Source organism: Lampetra planeri, chromosome 44, assembly GCF_965212315.1.
Source record: "Lampetra planeri chromosome 44, kcLamPlan1.2.h2, whole genome shotgun sequence".
Taxonomy (NCBI): Eukaryota; Metazoa; Chordata; class Hyperoartia; order Petromyzontiformes; family Petromyzontidae; genus Lampetra; species Lampetra planeri.
Genome location: NC_136150.1, coordinates 1,877,501 through 1,898,961, shown reverse-complemented (window position 1 = coordinate 1,898,961; position 21,461 = coordinate 1,877,501).

The window sequence follows — 21,461 nt, the reverse complement described above, 5'->3', positions numbered from 1 at the left end:
CCATGAAGCTCAGGTGACACGGCTGGTTACTCTCCTCTGATTAAGCTGACCCCCTTGCTCGCTTGCAGTCATGGCGTCATCTTGAACTTGAGATGTGTGCAGGTCAGGGTTAGCGGGCCCGTGAAAGCCCAGCCACTCAACTAAATTACATCATTTTTTCAAATGTTTTTTTGTTATTTATTACGCCAGTTTTTAGGAGCCTCTGCTAAGAAAGAGAGCTACATGTAAAGTGAAACGATACCCTCTGCATTCCCAGACAAAGGCTCAATCTCGGGCATTTTCAGTAGTTTGTGTTTTATCAAATGTGGCCAATTTCTCTAAAGAAGTATTTGAAACACTGCAGTGCGGGGAGCGGTGGTGTCGTGGTTAGCGCTACGAACCCGGCCACCGGGGTTCGATTCCCGCTCACGCTAACACCAGTGACGATTATCTGAACCGGTCATGGGCCTCCTCTAGGTCGACTCAGCCTCAAATGAGTACCTGGTGCGGGGTGTAAACATCACCACTAGGGAGACAAAGGCGGCCGGGCATGGTGCTGGCCACTCACCCCCTCGTGTGCCATTTTGGCATTCATAGGTGCTCGCTAACAGCACTTGCCCCAACAGTCGTTCAAGGCTATACGGGGGATCTTTGTCTTTTTTTGTCAAGTAGCCAATTTCTCTAAAGAAGTATCCAGACACTGCACCTGTTGGCGATGTAATTACGAAGAAGCATCTTCCTGCGGAGAGATTCGAATCATCATTTAGCATCCACAATGGCAACGCAGCTCAACCTCCTGTAAATTATCAGCCATCCATTCGTTGACTCATCCACCCTCCTACTTACTTGCCCATACTCATCCTGCCATTTACGCCTCCAAACCTACATTCATCCGTCTAATCCATTCCTCCATATCATCTCATTAAAAACATTATTTTACCGGGTAAGGCCCACTGAGCTGAGTAGCTCTTTTTCAGAAGCGACCTGGACACAAATGATAGCTCAACGAAGTGGCTTATCACGTGAAAATTGCTAGCAGCCATACACTCTGCACGCACGTTGACTCTAAATGCGGACGGAAAATACCGGAGCACCCGGACAAAAATCCACCCGACCACGGGGAGAGAGAGACACGCAAACTCCAAATATACAGCATCAGGGGTCAGGGTCGGGATTGAACCCACGACCCTCCTGTACACCAGGCGAGGTAGTCAACATCTCATAGCCACCGTGATGATGAGAGAGAGACACGCAAACTCCAAATATACAGCAGCAGGCGTCAGGGTCGGGATCGAACCCACGAACTCCTGTAGACCTAGTGAGGGAGTTAACATCTCCTAGCCACCGTGATGACGAAGAGAGAGAAACAAGAACACTCCAAATATACAGCAGACACCAGAGTCGGCATCGAATCCACTAACCTCCTGTGCACCAGGCGAGGCAGTGGACATCTCGCAGCCGCGGCGCCCCATCGAATCAGCCATTCATCAATTCATGCGGACGCCGATCCATCTGCCCATCGATTTGCGCCTCATACGGTAGCCTAATTCCCGTGAACGGTAAGCGCACCATCACTCATCAAGGTGGCTAGATGTTCACTACCTCTCTAGGTATACAGGAGGTCGTGGGTTCAATCCTAACCCTGACACCTGCTGTATATTTGGAGTTTGCGTGTCTCTCTATCATCAAGGTGGCTAGGAGATGTTGACTACCTCGCCTGGTATACAGGAGGTCGTGGGTTCAATCCTAACCCTGACGCCTGCTGCTGTATATTTGGAGTTTGCGTATCTCTCTCATCATCAACGTGGCTAGGAGATGTTGACTACCTCGCCTGGTATACAGGACGTCGTGGGTTCAATCCCGACCCTGACGCCTGCTGCTGTATATTTGGAGTTTGCGGTGTCTCTCTCCCCGTGGTCGCATCGATTTGTGTCCGGGTCCTTACCCCGGGTTTCCCCCACCACATTTAGAATCAACGTCACGCGTTTAAGAGTGTTTGGCCGCTATAAATGTCCACGCAATAAGCCCACTTCGTTGGGCTATCACTTGCGGTGGCGAGGTCGCTCCTGAACAAGAGCTGCAACAGCTAAAACATTCAACAAAGATGAGTTTGTAAACACCGAAACACAACAGACCGCTCACCTGCCACTGTACACGTGCAAACGGACAGTCAGGAAGTGTGTCAAGGCCCCACCGGATTGGTGCAGGGAGGCCTCAAAGCGGATTGGCTAAGGACAGCGAAGGGAAATGATTGGCGGAGAAATTCAAACGTAAATGGCGGGAAACGAGGGTTGATTGACTGATGGGCGGGGCTGGGGAGACGGTTGACAACAGATTGGAGGAGGAGGACGGGGATTGGCTGAGGGAAATGGAGTGATAGAAGGTTCGAGACTTGGGTCTCAATTTGATCAATAATAGAGGTTTTTTTGGGTTAGATCGCGTAAATATAACACATTCCTGCGGAGGGAGCTGGTAGTAACGTTGGGTTGCTCGGTCAATGGCCAGGGTCAACGGCGGCGTGGTGTATTCCGCAAATATGCCCGACTGTGAGGGCGGGCACAAGCCGGCGTGAGTAGGTTAAACGTTGAGTTTTATAAGGGCACCACGGGGTGACCAGCCCCTCCCCACCCAGCCCCACCCCTCCCACCCCCCACCCAGCCCCTCCCCACCCTCCCCTCTCCACCCAGCCCTCCCATTTTTTATCCACGACGGACGGACGGACACAATAATCCCTTGTATAAATGTGTCATTGTGGCTTGGCTCTCCAACACACCGGTGTGCTGTACTAGTAACAAATTGGCCACGTTCTGTTCACGTGACAACCCTTACTAGTTGGCTGTGTCGGGTGGTGGCGGGTTTAACGACACATTTATATATTTACGCGATGTAACCCAAAAACACCTCTATTGTGGTTATAGAAGGGGATAAGCACAGGGGGAAGGGACGTCTTGGAGAGAAGACAAATTTTGTGCACGAAAAAACCGAATTCTGGGCCTAAAGAATCGCGTTGTGCCCGCAATCAAGGCTCTTAGTAAAGCGAGAACGTGCGTCGGAGTCATTACAAACGCACGCGTGGTAGCGGCTTCAGCACGCCTGTGGTGAAAAGCGGCGTGGCCAGCGGAGAAGTTGGTGGGAGCATGGTGGCTCACGTCCAGAAAGGGTCACGACCAAAAACTGACAGACCTTGGACCCAGGCGCTGGGTTTGCTGGCTCATGGGAATGGCGCGAAATTGAGGCCCTCCCGGCCGTAGCGGAAGGCGCCCTGCGCCCCCATCGATTGGCCCCGCCGAAGCCGGCGCGGCAAATTCGCCCCGTGGACTCGGCTGTGACCCTCCTGCTGTTGTGGAGTGACTCATGCAGCCAGCTATGGCTGCAGGATTTTGGTAGTACATGTTGTTGATGCCATTTGTTGTGAAAATTCCATCACGGTTCTTATGATTGCTTTTTCATTGCTTTCATGGCTTTATTTTGGTGATTTCGAAAAGTGTATTGGTTTAGCCATGTTTGTTTGTTGTAGTACAGAGTTAGACTGATGGCCTTAATCTAAGTTGTCTTGTGGTTGTTGTTGTTGTTGTTTGACTTGCATCCCACTGGGATTTTTGCACACAGCGTTGGTGTACGGTGTTTTTTTCTGCAATATTTTGCTGTCTTTTCTTGGATTTTCGGTTTGCACTTAGTCACATATTCACTTAAAGATGTTTTTTGTTCATGTTTTTGTTTTTTCCTCTATGAGATCTCTTTTACCAGTGGCAAAATATGATAGTAGGTTTTTACCCTTTTAACTGGTACAAAACTGACACCTTTATTCAAGGCATCATGTCTGCAATGACCACAACGCAAGTAGTCAAAAAAGCAAACAAAAAGAAGCAACTCTGATAAGGATGATAATATGCACTGTCCTTGAAGTTGATTGGCCCACACCCGAGACGGCTTTCTTTAGAGCCTAGTCCCCATTGGTGTAGGGCCAGATGACACCAGAAGGCGTACAACTCAAACACAGTGCAATATCAGAGTATTGAGAGCTCGGGGTAAGCATTTACACTATGAGATCTCTTTTACCAGTGGCAAAATATGATAGTAGGTTTTTACCCTTTTAACTGGTACAAAACTGACACCTTTATTCAAGGCATCATGTCTGCAATGACCACAACGCAAGTAGTCAAAAAAGCAAACAAAAAGAAGCAACTCTGATAAGGATGATAATATGCACTGTCCTTGAAGTTGATTGGCCCACACCCGAGACGGCTTTCTTTATAGCTTAGTCCCCATTGGTGTAGGGCCAGATGACACCAGAAGGCGTACAACTCAAACACAGTGCAATATCAGAGTATTGAGAGCTCGGGGTAAGCATTTACACTATGAGATCTCTTTTACCAGTGGCAAAATATGATAGTAGGTTTTTACCCTTTTAATTGGTACAAAACTGACACCTTTATTCAAGGCATCATGTCTGCAATGACCACAACGCAAGTAGTCAAAAAAGCAAACAAAAAGAAGCAACTCTGATAAGGATGATAATATGCACTGTCCTTGAAGTTGATTGGCCCACACCCGAGACGGCTTTCTTTAGAGCCTAGTCCCCATTGGTGTAGGGCCAGATGACACCAGAAGGCGTACAACTCAAACACAGTGCAATATCAGAGTATTGAGAGCTCGGGGTAAGCATTTACACTATGAGATCTCTTTTACCAGTGGCAAAATATGATAGTAGGTTTTTACCCTTTTAACTGGTACAAAACTGACACCTTTATTCAAGGCATCATGTCTGCAATGACCACAACGCAAGTAGTCAAAAAAGCAAACAAAAAGAAGCAACTCTGATAAGGATGATAATATGCACTGTCCTTGAAGTTGATTGGCCCACACCTGAGACGGCTTTCTTTAGAGCCTAGTCCCCATTGGTGTAGGGCCAGATGACACCAGAAGGCGTACAACTCAAACACAGTGCAGGTTGCACCCGATTCAAGAGCCGAATGGCTCACAGGGCTATACCTAATAAATTAACTTGAACTTGAACCCTGGATGCGGATCGATCCGTGTTCGCTGGCCCAGAGCAGAGATTCCGAAAGTTCATTTTTCCACTCCCTCTCCTCGGGAGAACTTATTTTCTGCGCGGAGGATCGGGGCGATAGAAACACCGTCGCCGACCTGAACGGGACGGGACTTTGCTCTTAGAGGCCGACGGGTTTCTTCCGGGTGTGGAACAGAACGGCTTTTATCAATATCCCGAAGTTTCGGTGAACTGTGGGCACATTCAAACCGGGCAGGATTCGAGGCGCATGCCTGTGGTCCAGCGCTCCGGAGGATGAAGGCGACCTTGTCGAGCGAGGTGGTCAGGCACACAAACGGTTCGTGAATGGATTTAAGAACAAAAAAAATTGGTGGGAGATAAATCTCATCAGGGACGGGCCAGACACATGGCCAAAATGTCTCTCCTTGTTATGTTGGTTGCCGACCCCGTGGTACATTCAGCACCAGAACCTCGTACGCCATTCGTGGAGGCGTTTAAACTCACTTCACCATCCTGCTGAGTGTGGACTGGTAAAATAAAGTATTTTAATATCGATAGCAATATTAACGGGTTTATACTCTTTGGTTCTTTCGGTAAAGACACGTAGATATAACACAAAATAAATGTTTTATATCTACGTGACTTTACCTGCAGTCACGAAAACTTCAAGTCTAGATTATTAACGGGTGTTTTTTCCATACCTTGCTGCCACGTTGCCTTGCAAATGAAAGTATTCATAAAACAGTAATCGACCGGTCATATACAATTTACGGTAATCTGATTCCACACTGACGCAGAACAATAATAATCATAACAAGGGATTACTTGTAAACCTATTGGGTAATCTGATTCGAGTTGTACATTACTGGGCAGTGAGCAATTGAGTGCTTGCATTCTTCACTTGTCATTATTGACGTGAGCTAACGACTCGACTCCCAAAATGCTGGCTGTATATATTGACTCGAAGCCTCTACCACGGTACACTTAGACAAAGGGCAGAGATGAAGAGAGAGTGGACTGTGAGCCCTTCAACTTTAAACAAGTGGTGACAAGTCAGCCTCAACTGTGGCAGTATGTGTATCATATTTCGCACTGTACGTATGTGCGGGGAAAGGACAACAAACTAAACGCAAAAACGCAGTTCTTAAAAGGCATACGTTTTCAATCTAGAGCAGGGGTGGGGAACGTCCGGCCCGCAGGCCGTATAAGGCCCGCGAAATCATTTGGTGTGGCCCTGCCAAGGCAACCGCAGGTGTGACTCGAAATTCAATACATCTCGGAGCAAACCTGGCAAAGCAGTTGCGAGTAGCAACATCGTCAATACCAGCTAACATCACACGCCTCGCCAAAGAGAAGCAGTTTCAGCCATCGCATTAGGGGTGAGTTAATTAAATGTTTCAACCAAATATAACGGGCTAATTTTTAAGTTGATAATTTAGTATGGCCCGCGAATGATGTTATAAATATCCAAATGGCCCTTGGCAGGTTCCCCACCCCTGATCTAGAGGATTTAAAAGTGCATGGCTCCCAGTGGCTTTCTAACAAGGCCTTGCGCCTCAACCTAGCTCATGGATGGCACAGTGCCACTGGCTTGCCAGGCCGTGCCACGCCGATGAGACTCGGTGTGGCATTGGCCTCCTTGACGCTAAACTCTCGCAACATATTTCTACGGGAGCCTTTTTGCGAGAAAGTGTGCGTGGCTGGATTGGCCACTCGACGGCGTGAAGGGGAGGGTGGCGAGCGTTCGTCTGTGCTCAGTCTTTGAACGACGAGGTCTTTTCCCACAGTTTAACACGTAGCAGGCTTTCGCGACCAGTAGTATTCATAATAAAGGTTTTTTGGTTAGATCGCGTTATTATAAATGTGTCGCAACCCTCCACCACCCGACACGGCCAATCAGTAATAAATGTGTCGCGTTAACAAAACGCCAATTGGTTACTTCTTCAGCCCACCGGTGTGTTTGAAGAGTGAATCCGCAACATTTAGAATTTGAGTAGTACGACGTTTCGCTGGTAATTACATCCAGCATCTTCGGGCGATTTCCCACAATTCCCAAAATACCGCTGGCACAGCTGGGGCATTGACCTGGCACACTGGTGTGCAGTGTGGCACCGGTTGATCTGCAAGGGGGAATGTTTGTCTCTTTTTTTATTTTGGGTTCTCAGCCAGCAGCTCAACAAAGGCTGAATGTGCGTTTGCAGTGATGCCTGGTGAGACGGCTAACGTCCGCGTGCTAAGCCTAATTTAACGTGGCCTTGGGCACGAGCGGGGCATGTCTTCAACAGCGCTGGGCAGGGGGTGCTTTTCGGCTCTGTAGGAGGGCGAGGAGGAGGATGAGGGACGTGGGGTTAACTCGGTGGGGGGGGGGGGTTATAGCCGCCTCGAAACGAACGCAGACGAGCGAAGGTTGCAGCTGGAACTCGTTTGGGTTAAATATCACGAGACGCTTTATAAATACGCTACACACGACCATCGCCCCCCTCCTACCCCCGCGGTGGCGGGCTGACGGATCCAACCTTCCCTAAGAGGTCTCATCCCCGAAAGTGCAATAGCTTGGCTCGCCGAGCTTTTCTTTTCCCATGTATACCTCGCCAAGGACTGTACGGTTGGGTTATTATAAAATAAAAACACATATTATATAACCGAGTTCAGCGGGACATTTTTCATGCTGTGCCCGTGAGCGTTTCGGAGCCGCGCACAAACGAGAAATTTGGGCCAACTCGTGGGCTCTTCAAGCAACGTGCTCAACAAACGTCGGATCATCAAACAAAAGTCACGCGGATTCCGGCCATCCTCGCAGTGGCGGCCTTTGGCTGCTGCCATCGAACAAAGAGTTAAACTCTCGCAACATATTTCTACCATCGAACAAAGAGTTCGATGGCAGCATCGAACTCTTTGCATCGCGCGGCGCTTTCAGATGCGCTTCCGTGGCCGTCTGGGACGCTCTTCTTTCCGACATTAGGAAGTTACGGGAGTTACGCACTTTCAAATCTAAATTGAACACTCATTTATTTAGAACTCCGTACCTCCGATTAGCACGGTTGGCTACGTACGGTGCGAAAGAAGCTCAACGTACATCATTAGACTTGAATCTCGGATGAATACAACGCCGCGTTTAAACCTCGCGTTTCAATGTTAGAGGACCGCAGAGCTTGGGCAATTGCTCAGCGCCGGCTCGTCGCCCCGTAGCTGCTGCCGCCCCCCTCTGTGGTTCCTCCTCGCGCCTCCGAGTCGTCAATTCACCTCCGCCTTGGAAAGCGAACGACCTCTGTGCACGTTACAAGTTGAAGTTGTCGTAGCTGTTGCGACGATTATCATTACGACTACTACGCGAATCGTGAACGGCACCGACTTTGTCCAATGAGCCTTGCGCAATAATAAACCGTGCCCATGTTGCACGAATGGACAAGTTCGGGGATGGGGGGCCACGGCCTTGGCGCTGGGCTGTCGTGCATCAGTTTGGGGATTTGACTGCCGGAAATGGGGGCGCGTAAATCTCCACCTCCCCCCCAGCGCACGTGCGCATGTGTGTGCGTAGCTGCGTGCGTGGGTGCGTGCGTGTGTGTGCACGTGCGTGGGTGAGTGGGTGCTTGCGTGGGTGCGCTCGCTCCTCAAGGCCGGCGCAGATTGACGTAGCTGGTGCGTGGCATTCGCCAGGGGGCCTCTGTCTGAGCGATCGTCGCACTTCCCACGTGGCCACCGAACTCCTCAATTTACCTCCATCGCGAGAGTGCCTCGTGTGTGCGTGTGAGTGTGGGGAGCGGTAGTGTAGCGGTTAGCGCTACGCTGCGCTACAAACCCGGCGACCCGGGTTCGATTCCCGCTCATGGCCAACATCAGTGACGATTATCTGAACCGGCCCTGGGCCTCCCCTAGGTCGACTCAGCCTCAATTGAGTACCTGGTGCGATGTGTTAACATCGCCACTGGGGAGACAAAGGTGGCCGGGCGTGGTGTTGGCCACCCACCCCCTGGTGTGGTGCCGTGCCGGCCTTTATAGGTGCTCGCTAACAGCACTTGCCCCTACAGTCTGTTAAGGCTATATGGGGGATCTTTGTCTTTGTAGTCGTGCATAAGGGGGGGTGGGTCAGGCCACCCTCTGCTAAAGAAGTTCAACGTACGTGCAGTACGTTTAACGCGTAGTCGTGGTAGTAGGCTTTCGCGAGCGATATTATCCGTGGAAGAGTTTTTCTTGGGTTAGATCGCGTAAATATAAATGTGTTGTTAAACTCGCCACCACCCGACACAGAAATAATAATAGAAATTAAATAATAAATCACGACGTTTCGGAGGCAACACCTGCGAAATAAAATAATAAATCATGACGGAGACTTGTGTTGCCTCCGAAACGTCGTGATTTATTATTATTTATATTATTATTATTTATTTTTATTTTTACCTACGTGACTTTACCGAAAATACCTAAGAGTATGTTTATTGTTATTTATTTGTTATTTTTCACCGGCTTGGGGAAGAAGATGCGTCGTCACCCGCTTACTGCTGTCGCAAATCTCCCGAGGACCCTTTGGATCGACGCTGCTGGGAGTTGATCAGGCGCGCAGATCATCTTTGACCTTACGTCAGCAGCTTTTCCCCTCTCCATCTCTCTCACTCTCTCTTCAATCCCAGCACGATCCGCACAAATCATGCCCCCTTTGCTTCAGATCACCTCGTCACACACGCAGTGCAGGCGCGGGCCACAGCCGCCACATGCAGCGGCATCTGCAAACGCTTGAGGCTGCGACGGGCAAGCCAGCGCTCATCAAAACCACCGTGGCAAGGTCACGGAAGGTCATGATCTGTGTTCTCCTGCTCCCCCCTCCCCCCTCTTTCCTGTTTCCTTTCTGAGCCCCCGGGGAGACGAAGCTTTCGGCTCCGCCACGCAGGAAGGCCGAGCGGGGAAACCCGAGAGGCAAAAGCAGCGATGTCGATTGGTCTCGGTCGAATTTGGGGGGTGGGTGGGCAAAATCAATTGGGATGGTGATGACGTGTGTGTGTGTTGAACTTATTCCGTATGGGCTGAACTTCTTCCGCACCGTACGCGGCCGTACCTGTACCTGTACCCTATCCGTACCCGGCCGGGTACGGGTAGGGTACGGGTATCGGGTACCTGATTGCGACCTCTGGGATGAAGCCATGTTGCAGACACGGGTGGGTTGATTCTAGGAACTTGAATTGTGAGAAGAGACAAGACGTTGGGAAGTGAGTGACAAACGGTGACTCACCGGTGACTCACGGTCTACCCGTACCCGGCCGCACCAGGGTCGCAAGCGGGTAGCCGGGTATCGGGTAGGGTACGGGTATCGGGTACCCGGTTGCGACCTCTGCCCTCTATCCTCATCGGCTGCAGGGCAGATGTCGCGCGTGGCTTTTCAAGTCTACCGTGCGCACAGGCGCCAGAATGGTCGTAGGCGTTTCGTGGCGGCTAATTAAAGCAGGGCCAGGGGGGCTTTACAGTAAGAACCAAGAAGATGAATCCCTGCAGTCACGAAAGCTTTACATCGTGTGCCTCTTCATTGTGCAGAGATGAAGTGACTTGTTTATACCATGGGAACCTCATTTGCCAGTAAAAATATGATAATTGTTTTTTTACCCTTCTATCTGGCAACAAAACTGACACCTTTTTACAAGGAGTCATGTTTGCATAGACCATAATACCTGCAGTCATAATGCTAACAAAAAACATAACTCTGATAATGTGCACTGTCCTTGAAGTTGATTGGTCCACACCCGAGACAGCTTTCTGGTCCAACCCATGTGAGACTAGGCTCTAAGGAAAGCTGTCTCGGGTGTGGACCAATCAACTTCAAGGACAGTGATTTACCGGGGGGCGGGGGGGGGGTGCGATTACGTGCGACGCGACGCTTACGGTCACGTGAACGGCGGACGAAGGTGGTACCGGTTCATGACGCCTCGAGACATTAGCGGAAGGCGGCTTGCAAATGCACGTGAATGATTATATCTTGATTTGAAGCTTTCGTGACTGCAGGAATCCATACTCTTTGGTTCTTTCGGCAAAGTCACGGAGGTATAAACGAAACGTCGTGATTTATCTCATACCAAAGAGTGTGAATGATTATTATTCGTATTATTTTAATACGTAAAAAAAAAACAACAACAAGAGGGCTTTAATGCCCAAAAGCGAAGCGTTGTTTCATCCGCACATGTAAAGCCACGTGGCGACCCCTCCACCGTTGGCCCAGCGGGGTGCGTCGTTAGCCGTGAAGCCGCGTTAGCTGCCTGCGGATGGCTGCAGTTCGTGGATCCACCGCAGGCTCGCTCCCCGTGACCTCCCGGCCACGTTTGACCCCGAGCGGAGAGAAGCAAAAATGCAACGGGGCAGCGCTGATTTCCCCCCCCCGGTGGCTCGGGATGCTGTCGGTGGAGATTCCACATTGCGACGCCGAACACCGATTGATATCATTGGATGGAGCGTAAAGTGGTACCTCCATCATGGGATCTCCTTTGCCAGTACCAAAATATACTAATAGGGGGTTTCCCCTTTTTTCTGGCAACAAAACTGACACCTTTTGCAAGGAATCATGCTTACATGAACCACAATACCTGCAGTCAAATGCAAACAAAAAACAATCCTCTGATATGCATTGTCTTTGAAACTGATTGGTCCACACCAGAGACAGCTTTCTTTGGAGCCTCGTCTCATATGGTGTTCGACCAGATGACGCCAAAAGGCGCACAGTTCAAGACAACGCACTACCAGAGTAATGAGAGCTCGGGGTGAGCAGCTACATCATGGGACCTCCTTTGCCAGTACCAATAGGTGTCAGTTTTGTTGCCAGAAAAAAGGGGAAAAACCCTATTAGTATAAAGTGGTACCTCATTTAATACACCCCTGATGTGATGATGGGTGAAGTTAACCCCGTGACTCAAACCGCCGGAGTCTGCAGCCCTTCAACGGAGTTGAAAGAGCAAAGCGAACTAACTCCTGAAGCCCTCTCGCCGTGGCTAGCAGACCTCAACATTGGCACCTAGATCCTGAACATATTTGCTGCCACACGCAAGGACAGAATGGAACTCGCGTTGAAGTTAAAAGTCAACAACAGTTTTTAACTATGGCGCTGGATGGTGCTGAGCTCCACTGTACTCTGTAATGGTGCTTAACAGACCAGACTGATTTAAACCAGATTTCCTGTGAATTACGCCGTACTAGTTTTGGAGTCACGTACAAAAAAAACACGACGTTATTTGAGTGCTTTAGAATAATAATAAAAACAGCTCTGAACTGTGGGTTGTTTCAGTAAAGACATTTATTGGCAGCTCAAGTTGAATCACAAAAAATAGAGAAATCTAAAGAAAGAAAAATGACCTTCTGATTAATTACTTAAATGGTTTATATGAATCCAAAATACGATAATGATAACAATTGTAATGTTTTGTGTTCGGCCTGGGATAGTTAAAAGCTTAACAAGACCCCGGTAATACGGTATTCTGTTTAACCTATCATCTTAATCCTGTAATTATCTAAATGAAAAGTTAATTTAGATTATTGTTTCGATTTAAAGTTTTCGTGGCTGCAGGGATTCATCTGATTGGTTCTTTCGGTAAAGTCACGTAGAAGGGAAGTAATAAAATAATAAAAATAAAACATAATAAAATAATTCTCACCACGTTTCGGCCACAACGCAAGCAGCCATCATCAGGTGAAAACCAGGTCTGTCGAGGCGACAGCATCTGACAGCAATAAAGGTGCAGAAACATTGAGCACGAGCAGCACACAACACACACACACCACACACACACCACACACAACACACACACAACACACACACCACACACACACAACACACACGACCAGGCCGCCCGTTATTGGCCAGACGCCAGCTCGCGATTTCAGACGGGCGGAGACCGGCGCGCGTGTCTGGAAACTCGGAGCGCGCATCACACTCCACACACACATCACCACGCATCCAACACACCACACACACACACCACGCACACACACACATCCAACACACCACACACACACCACGCACACACACACACATCCAACACACCACGCACACACACACACACACAACACATCACACACACCACGCATCACACACACACCCCACACACACCACACATCACACACACACACCACACACCACACACACCACGCACCACACATACACACACCACACACACCACACACACGACGCACCACACATAACACACACCAGGCACATCACACACCACGCACACACACCACACACACACACATCACACACACCACGCACACACCACACACACATCACACACACCACGCACACACACACCACACACACATCACACACACCACGCACACATCACACACACCACGCACACACACCACACACACACCACACATACCACACACCACACACACATCACACACACCACGCACACACATCACACACACACCGAGAAACGGGCGCCCTTGCTTGCAAATGGACTTGCTCTTCCCCACACCCATGACCTCGCTTCAGCCACGAATATTCCAGCAGGACCATTGAGACCTTCAGGTTGTGCGCTGCTCGCTGTCACCACGGTCTCAAGCTTCACCTCCCCGGGGGGTGAGGGGGCGATGACGACGCCTTCGCAATTGCGACACCAAAACTCTGTAACTCGTTGCCCCCTTCGAGGTCAGGGAACTTCGGATAATCTTCACGAATCTTCAAATCGCGATTAAAAACGCACATGTTTAACGTGGCTTTCTCTCTTTTTTGTTATTTTTAAACCGTCTTTCTAGCTTCCTATTCTTTCCTTGGTCGATGTTAAACTATTTTACGGCCTCTGCGTTGGCTTAAGGGCGCTTTATACATTTTAATAAATTGTTAAGCGCGGGTATAAGGCGGTGTGCTGGGTGTCTCACAAGTTGGGTGGCCACCTCGATGGGATTGACCCCGGCACAGTGAGTCTGTGGGAATCGGAATCTGTGTGTTCGGGGTGGCAGGAATTGATTCGTAACCAAGATCTGGTCACTGGTATTGTGCTGGACGTTATCACAGTACGCTGCAACAGCACAGTTCGTATGTTTAAAATAACAAAACTAGACTGACTGAGAACGATGTCTGGGTTTGGTTTGGGGAAAAGGTGGCGATCCTACACAGAGGGCCCACTTGTGAGCCACCCGCCACAGCACTGCTGAGATGCGGGGGTTTTAACTCAGCAGCCTCCGTGATTAGACCTTCGTGATTAGACCTTCGTGAGGACACCGTAGTCTCGAGTGTAGCGAGTTGCCCTCCCCCAGCCCGTCCAACGGCAGCTGCGCGAATAGACCCACCACGGTATTAAATTCGAATTTTCACCGAATTCAGAACGCCGCTGCACTGACTAATTAAAACACGGGTTGCATTTGCACGCCACGTCTACACTTCTTTTTTTTCGCAGGAGATTAAAGTCGCGTCCTCGATGTGGCTAAAGACGCCAAACCCTTCCTGCGCACGGCGTTACGTTGAGGGCGTTGCAAGCCGCTGTCGAGGTCTGATAGCCACGGGAGGGCTTCATAAGGAACTTCGTGTCCTTTGACGATCCCTTCTCTCCGTTGAAGGAGCGCGTACAGAAAGCGGTTCGCTATACGGTCCAGAGTTTGCATTGCATGGCGACAGTCACAGCGTGGCCTGGAATAGACTCCATTCGTGAAGGAGATGTGCGGATTTGCCCGTTGATGCATCTCACGGTTCCTCCACCGGAGTCTTCACGGAGGAATGTCAAAGCCAGGAGACACGACGATGTTTGTATCTTGAACGAGGAATTTTTTTAACTTTGGACATCCATGTTGTTCCACTCTGTTCGCTAGCGTTGTTGTGGTTCTGGGTGAGATTCCAGATGGTGACGGCGAGAATCGGGACTTGAAAGAGGCCCACACTGCTCGACTAAACGAGCGCTGGCCCATTTTCTCCATCGGGGCGGTGCTGAAACTCCACATCCTACGGCAGGCCCCAGTGCTTCCACGTCGGACAACGACCACTGACTCCCCGCGAAGAGGTTGACCGTTTTATTGACCCGCAAAGGGATGATGGGCCAGGTCCATCCCCCAGACAAGGTTTTGATTTCACGAACTTTCCATTCGACCATCGAGCACTTAAACACCCAATGCCAGCGGGCCAAAGTAATAGTTTATACAGCAAGTAAATGTTTCATTTACAAAAAATAGCGAAGTGTGCGTAAACGCGTTCACATCTGTTCTTTGCCTGATGCTATCTGAGCCCACAGTTGACATTATGTTCGTCAGTAGACGGGGCCAAAGGATTTCTTTTGTTGTTCAATGATAGCGTGGAATATTATTAACTGTGGTCCGAGCCAAGATTGATTTTGTTGTTGTACATGTGCCGGTCGAGCTGGGGTTTTGAGTTCTTATCTTGTTTTCATTAACGCTGAGGCTGGATTAGATCAACGAACGCGCGCCGGGCCTGTCTGAGTTCTGCAAAGCGTTCCCCCCCCCCTTTCATTTCTCAAGTCAAAGTCGCGTGACATCACCGCGAGGAGGGGGATCGTTTCACGGTCGGCGAAACGAGCGGCAACAACGACAACAACATCAAAGTGGAAAGTGAAGAAGGCATCGCGTCGTTTCGACGAGTTGCGGTGCCGTGAGCTGTTTCTCGTTGGTTGGGTGCCCGAGGAAAAAAGTTGGAAGTTCGACGCTCCTCTGGCGATGAGGGCTGGCCCCTCGGTAGGATGACCTCCAGCGGACTTCCAATGAAGAGGTGCTTATTTTTAAATCCTTTATATTAAGTTCACTTGCTTGCTTGCTTGCGCGCTTACGACCGTGCAAATCTTTCGGTCGTTTTTTAACCCACTTCCCGTGATCCAATCGAGCTGACATTTTGCACACAGACTCGTTGTGCGTGACAATTTATTTTCGTGAAAATTTTTTCCCAAAATTTTACACTTTTTAGGAAAAAATAAATTATATTTAATTACCAATTGCTTAATGGTGGCAGGCAATCATTTGACCCATAGGTGGCAGCTATCTCAAGCCAGAGGACGAGAGGACTCTAGCCGCCACGCATATAAAGGATTTATAGTGAAAAACTTTGTTTTTACGGGTTAATTTTTTAGTGACCTCGGGTGGATATTATTGGTTCAGTCGATCCTCAACCGGGCTTTGAGCTGTCAACATGCTGCCTTTGGGTTTGCCGCCTCCGAACGCACAATGCCACACGGCTGTCGAATTCAAAAGCGCATTATTAGCACGATTTTATATATATATATGGGGCAGTCCATAAATGACGTCACGCACCTGGGGGGGGGGGGGGTCAGACATTTGTGACGATGTGTGACGAGGGGGGGTGGGGTTTGAGAAATGTGACGTCGCATCAAAATGTGCAACTTTAAATTAATATAGACAACACGTTCTATTTAATTAAATATACTTTTTAATAGATGTTTTCTCCTACAACATCAGAGTGCAGCGCCACATTAAATACGCACTACAATGACAATAGTTTAAAGCGATTTGAAGCATGTTTTATTTGGGGGGGGGAAGGCAGAGCTTTGTGACGTCATATTTGAGGGGAGGGGTCTGACTTTTTGTGACGCCGTGTGACGAGGGGGGGGGGTCAAAAATCGTCCAAAATCGCGTGACGTCATTTATGGACGGCCCCTATACACACAATCCTGAGTATGTTTTGCATCGGAAACCTTTTCCACATTGGAAAGTGCCAACGAGTCAGACGTTCATCATTAATAATATATTTATAAAAGTATGGGTCGTAAAGGTCCCTACTATGGAAACGTGGAATTTCCATCATGGGCTCATCGTCGCCAAAACAAAGCTGAGAAACCACCCCGAGCGAGGCGAACCACATTTTGGCTTCTTTGTTGTTGTTGTTGTGTGTGTCACTTTGACGTTTGTTGACGTTTGTTGTTGTGTTGACGTTTGCTGTTGTGTTGTTGCCACTTTTACATTTGGATACCGCAATGGTGACCGCAATGGAGAGCCGTCGACAACGACGTCACCGTGCGTCGCGGACCACGCGTCCAGCGGGTCACGTGTCCAGCGGGCCACGTGTGACCCGCGCACAGCACCGGCAATGGAATCGACGACCTCGAGCGTGATGGTGGAACGGCCCCCCACCCACCCACCCACCTCCCCTGACCCCCCCTCAACCTTCGCTCGCAAGAATGCTTGCAGATATGGGCGTGAGATCAATCATAGCGGTGAGCAGCTTCTTGTCAATAAAGTCCTAATTGTCTCGGGGCGGAGAGATGCTTACCCGCTCTTGACCCTTTTATATTTATACTCTTTAATGTTTAGACACGAGCCCCCCGGCGCCGAGATTTTTGCAGCTGCGCTCGCAATTTAAATAAATAAATAAAAACCGCGATCGGGTTTCGCCGGGCCCAGGCACAAAAGTGGGAGCCGGGCTAATCGCGCGACGCCGAGAAGGCAGCCAATAATTAATCATTCCCCGCGCCGGCTACGGGGCGAGGTGGGGGGGGCCTTGCCCCCCCTTTTCCTCCTCCTCCTCCTCCTCCTCCTCCACCACCACTCCGTGATTTGTCGCGCGCCAAATGCTCGTGACGACTTCGGCTTCGGTTCACAATTAGATTGTTTTTCGGTCGGATTGCCGCGTGCGAGTGAAATGTGTGCACGTTGAACTCCTTTCGCACCGCCGTATGTAGCCAACGGCACTGATTGAAGGTGCGCAGGAAGGACAGCAACACTAAACACAGTTCGAAATAAATTAGTTTCAAATCTAAATGCAAGAGTGCACACAGCTCCCGGCGACTTCCTAACATCGGAAGGGAAGAGCGTTCCAGACGGCCGCAGAAGCGCATCTGAAAGCGCCGCGCGATGCGGTGACCGTTTTCGTTCGATGGCAGCAGCCAAAATCCGCTGTGAGGACGAGCGGAGCTTGTGCGGTGGCTTGTGCTCCTTGCCGAGTTCAGCGGTGCATTGTGGTTCGTTTGTGGCGAGCGCTCTGCGTGCCGTAAACACCGCCCTCCTACACCCGTCAACGGCCGACGAACGAAGTTGCCACGTGATGGTCAGACGTGGCAGATTCGTTACCGCTTCAGCCGCAGCAGTAGCAGCAGCAGTAGCAGCAGCAGATGCGGCAGCGGTCGTGGTGGAGAGCAAACCCACGCGCGTTTAACGCGACATTGGTCGGGAAGAGCCTACGCGGTCAATTTTGCTGTAGCAGTTCCCACCTGATGACGGAGGCTTGTGTTGCTTCCGAAACGTCGTGATTTAATTGAGTTGTTTTCATTTTTTATTTATTTTATTTTTTACCTACGTGACTTTACTGAAAAAAACAAAGAGTTTGGACGATGTCGTTTTGTTTCTGGCCGTGTCGGTTGGTTGGTGGATGGTTTCATGGCCAAACAAATGTAAGGCCGGGTCATTACGTGGCCTCGCTCAAAGGTCGATGATGTTTCGTTGCAGGAAGCTGCCAAAAATGTATAATATCACTTGGTGAAGAGCAACGGTGTTCGTCGAAAATTGAAAGCGGTTTCCGGCTCAAATGAGCATTGAGGCGTTGGTGCTCATCACTTGCTTACAGCCCTGCGTGGGGGGAGTCTCTGCATAGGACAACCACCGTTGACTTTCCCTCACAAAGTGGTGCTCGTTTTATCGACCTTGAAGGGATGATGATGGGCTGAGTGAAGGAGTAACCACTCTCCCGCCCCGCAAAGATGGATGTGATGATGCGTGGAGCAGGGACACTCACAAAGTGTTGATTGCTGCCACCCTGAGGCACAGCTGACAATTCCCGGACTGTATCGGGGTCAAACCAGGACAGGTGGAAAACTAATCGTCAAATCCAGCCTTATTAGGGCCCGACTCTATACACAGATATGCCACCATAATGTCATGGTTAGCACACTGAAATTGTCGTCTATACAATGGTGCAGAGTTTTCTTAAATCGCATTCCGCAGAAGTTTAGCATGCGTACGCCACAGACAGTCAGAATCAGAAAATTAATTTAAACTGCGGGAGGAATCCGATGCGCTATAAAGCTCTTTGTCACAGATGCCCTGTAGTGGCGAGTAAAAACGTAACAACAATACAAAGACACCATAGGAGTGCAAAGTATAGGAAAGGATGAACAAATCACTTCAAAAAAGTATACATAAATTTATATATATTTTTTTCTTACCAGGCAAGGCCCATTGAGCTATTAGCTTCTTTTTAAGAAGCGACCCGGGCCACAAATGGTAGCTCAAAGAAGCGGCTCTTCTTCGTGTGGTGGATTTAAAGCGTGGGCACTCTCACCTCTTCAAAGATGTGTCTGGCCACTATTGGCGAGTAGAACAAATACCCGCGCGCGCGAGAGAGAGAGACTCGCCTAGAGCTTCGTCAAGTGGAGATGCTCCACTAGGAAGCAATGGCAGGGCTGTATCTTGGACCAGTACCACACAATTTTCACCACCACCATCACCGTGTCTATCCACCAGAGGTGTGGACTCGAGTCATGTGACTTGGACTCGAGTCAGACTCGAGTCATGAATGTGATGACTTGCGACTCGACTTGGACTTGCATAACAATGACTTTGTCCCACCTCTGAGATGTGGACTCGAGTCATGTGACTTGGACTCGAGTCAGACTCGAGTCATAAATTTGATGACTTGCGACTCGACTTGGACTTGCATAACAATGACTTTGTCCCACCTCTGCTATCCACCACCGTCAAGTGGAGATGCTCCACTCGCGGGGATTTTAGCAAGCAATTGCAGGGCTGTATCTTGGACCAGTACACAACATTTTCACCACCACCACCACCACCGTGTCTATCCACCACCGGACAAAGGCCCCTCTCCACGTTCGTCACCATCAAATTAAATTTTCCCCAAAAAACAATGTGGAAATGAAAGTGAAGAACGCATCGTATCCAAATTCGCCGAGTCAAATCTGTGAATTTTACATCAACGGCCAATTATTCGGACACTTTTCAAGGTGCTCGCGCGATGCGGCGGCTTGCGCGCAGACGGATGGCACTTGGCGTCCACACGAGTGGCGTGGAGGCGGCCTGTTTGCCGCGAGAGGCACCTTGCTGCCCTTCACTTATCCGCGCGATCACGGGTGAGTGCGCGTAGAACGAAGAGGTCAATCCCGCTAATCTCTCCCCTAGTTCCCTCCACCCACCCCCCCCGCCCCGTGCTCAAGCAGCTTTGCGGTTTAGCAATCAACAACAAAACGTGATGGAACGGTGGCTCGGCGCGTTGACGTTTCTGTCACTGGAAATGATAAAGCACCGGCCACGCTGTCCACTGCTCAGTGTCATCTCAGTGAGCGTGTCATCAGTTGGCATCGGCACGGGGCTACAGATGTCGCCTCGACAGAAATTAGTTTGAAAATTAATTTCTTTAGAACTTCTCTTTTGTGATTCGTTTGTTGTCCCCCCCCCCCCGCCGCACCTCCGATTATCACGGTTGGCCACGTACGGTGCGAAAGAAGTTCAACATACTGCCCATACAGAGTGCTTGTGCGGGTATCCTATTGATTAATCCTGTAATCCTCTTTGGTTATCAATGACAGCCTTCGCTGGGTACCATTTATATTTTCAGGGGGGTCTTGCTTCATCAATCTTTGACGAATTCCTTTGCTTTTCATCCACGTGGCAAGAAAGGGGGGCGTAACGTAGACTAAGGGGAACAAACCCAACTGTGAGTAACCGACTTGCTGTACTGCCTGCGTTACAGGCCTGCGCACAATTGGAGAAACAAAACAAAAAAAACACCTCCAGTGTGCGGCTGCGGTCACCTGGAACAGAACCGTGGAACGTCGCGAAGACTCGACGCCTGATCCACAAACACCGAGCAGCAGCAGTAGCAGCAGCAGCAGTAGCAGCAGCAGCAGTAGTAGCAGCAGCAGTAGTAGCAGTAGCAGCAGCAGCAGCAGCAGTAGTAGCAGCAGCAGTAGCAGCAGCAGCAGTAGTAGCAGTAGCAGCAGCAGTAGCAGCAGCAGCAGCAGCAGTAGCAGCAGCAGCAGCAGCAGCAGTAGTAGCAGCAGCAGCAGCAGTAGCAGCAGCAGCAGCAGCAGCAGCAGCAGTAGTAGCAGCAGCAGCAGCAGTAGTAGCAGCAGCAGCAGCAGCAGCGGCAGCAGCAGCAGGAGCAGCAGCAGTAGCAGCAGCAGCAGCAGCAGTAGTAGCAGCAGCAGCAGCAGTAGTAGCAGCAGCAGCAGCAGCGGCAGCAGCAGCAGTAGTAGCAGCAGCAGCAGTAGTAGTAGCAGCAGCAGCAGCAGCGGCAGCAGCAGCAGCAGTAGCAGCAGCAGCAGCAGCAGCAGCGGCAGCAGCAGCAGCAGTAGTAGCAGCAGCAGCGGCAGCAGCAGCAGGAGGAGGAGGAATCGTCCCAGCGACGCAAGCTACCGCTCCTGCTCCGACCAGCTCGGTGAAAAGATGACGGTTGTTGCGTCACGCCAACATCAGCCATACGAAGTGGAAGGGAGAATTGCCGAAGACGATTGTTTAATCCGTCTCTGTGACGCTTTGGGTGCTGTGTTTGGTTATTTGAACGTGTTGGCGGCACACCGGTGGTGCACGG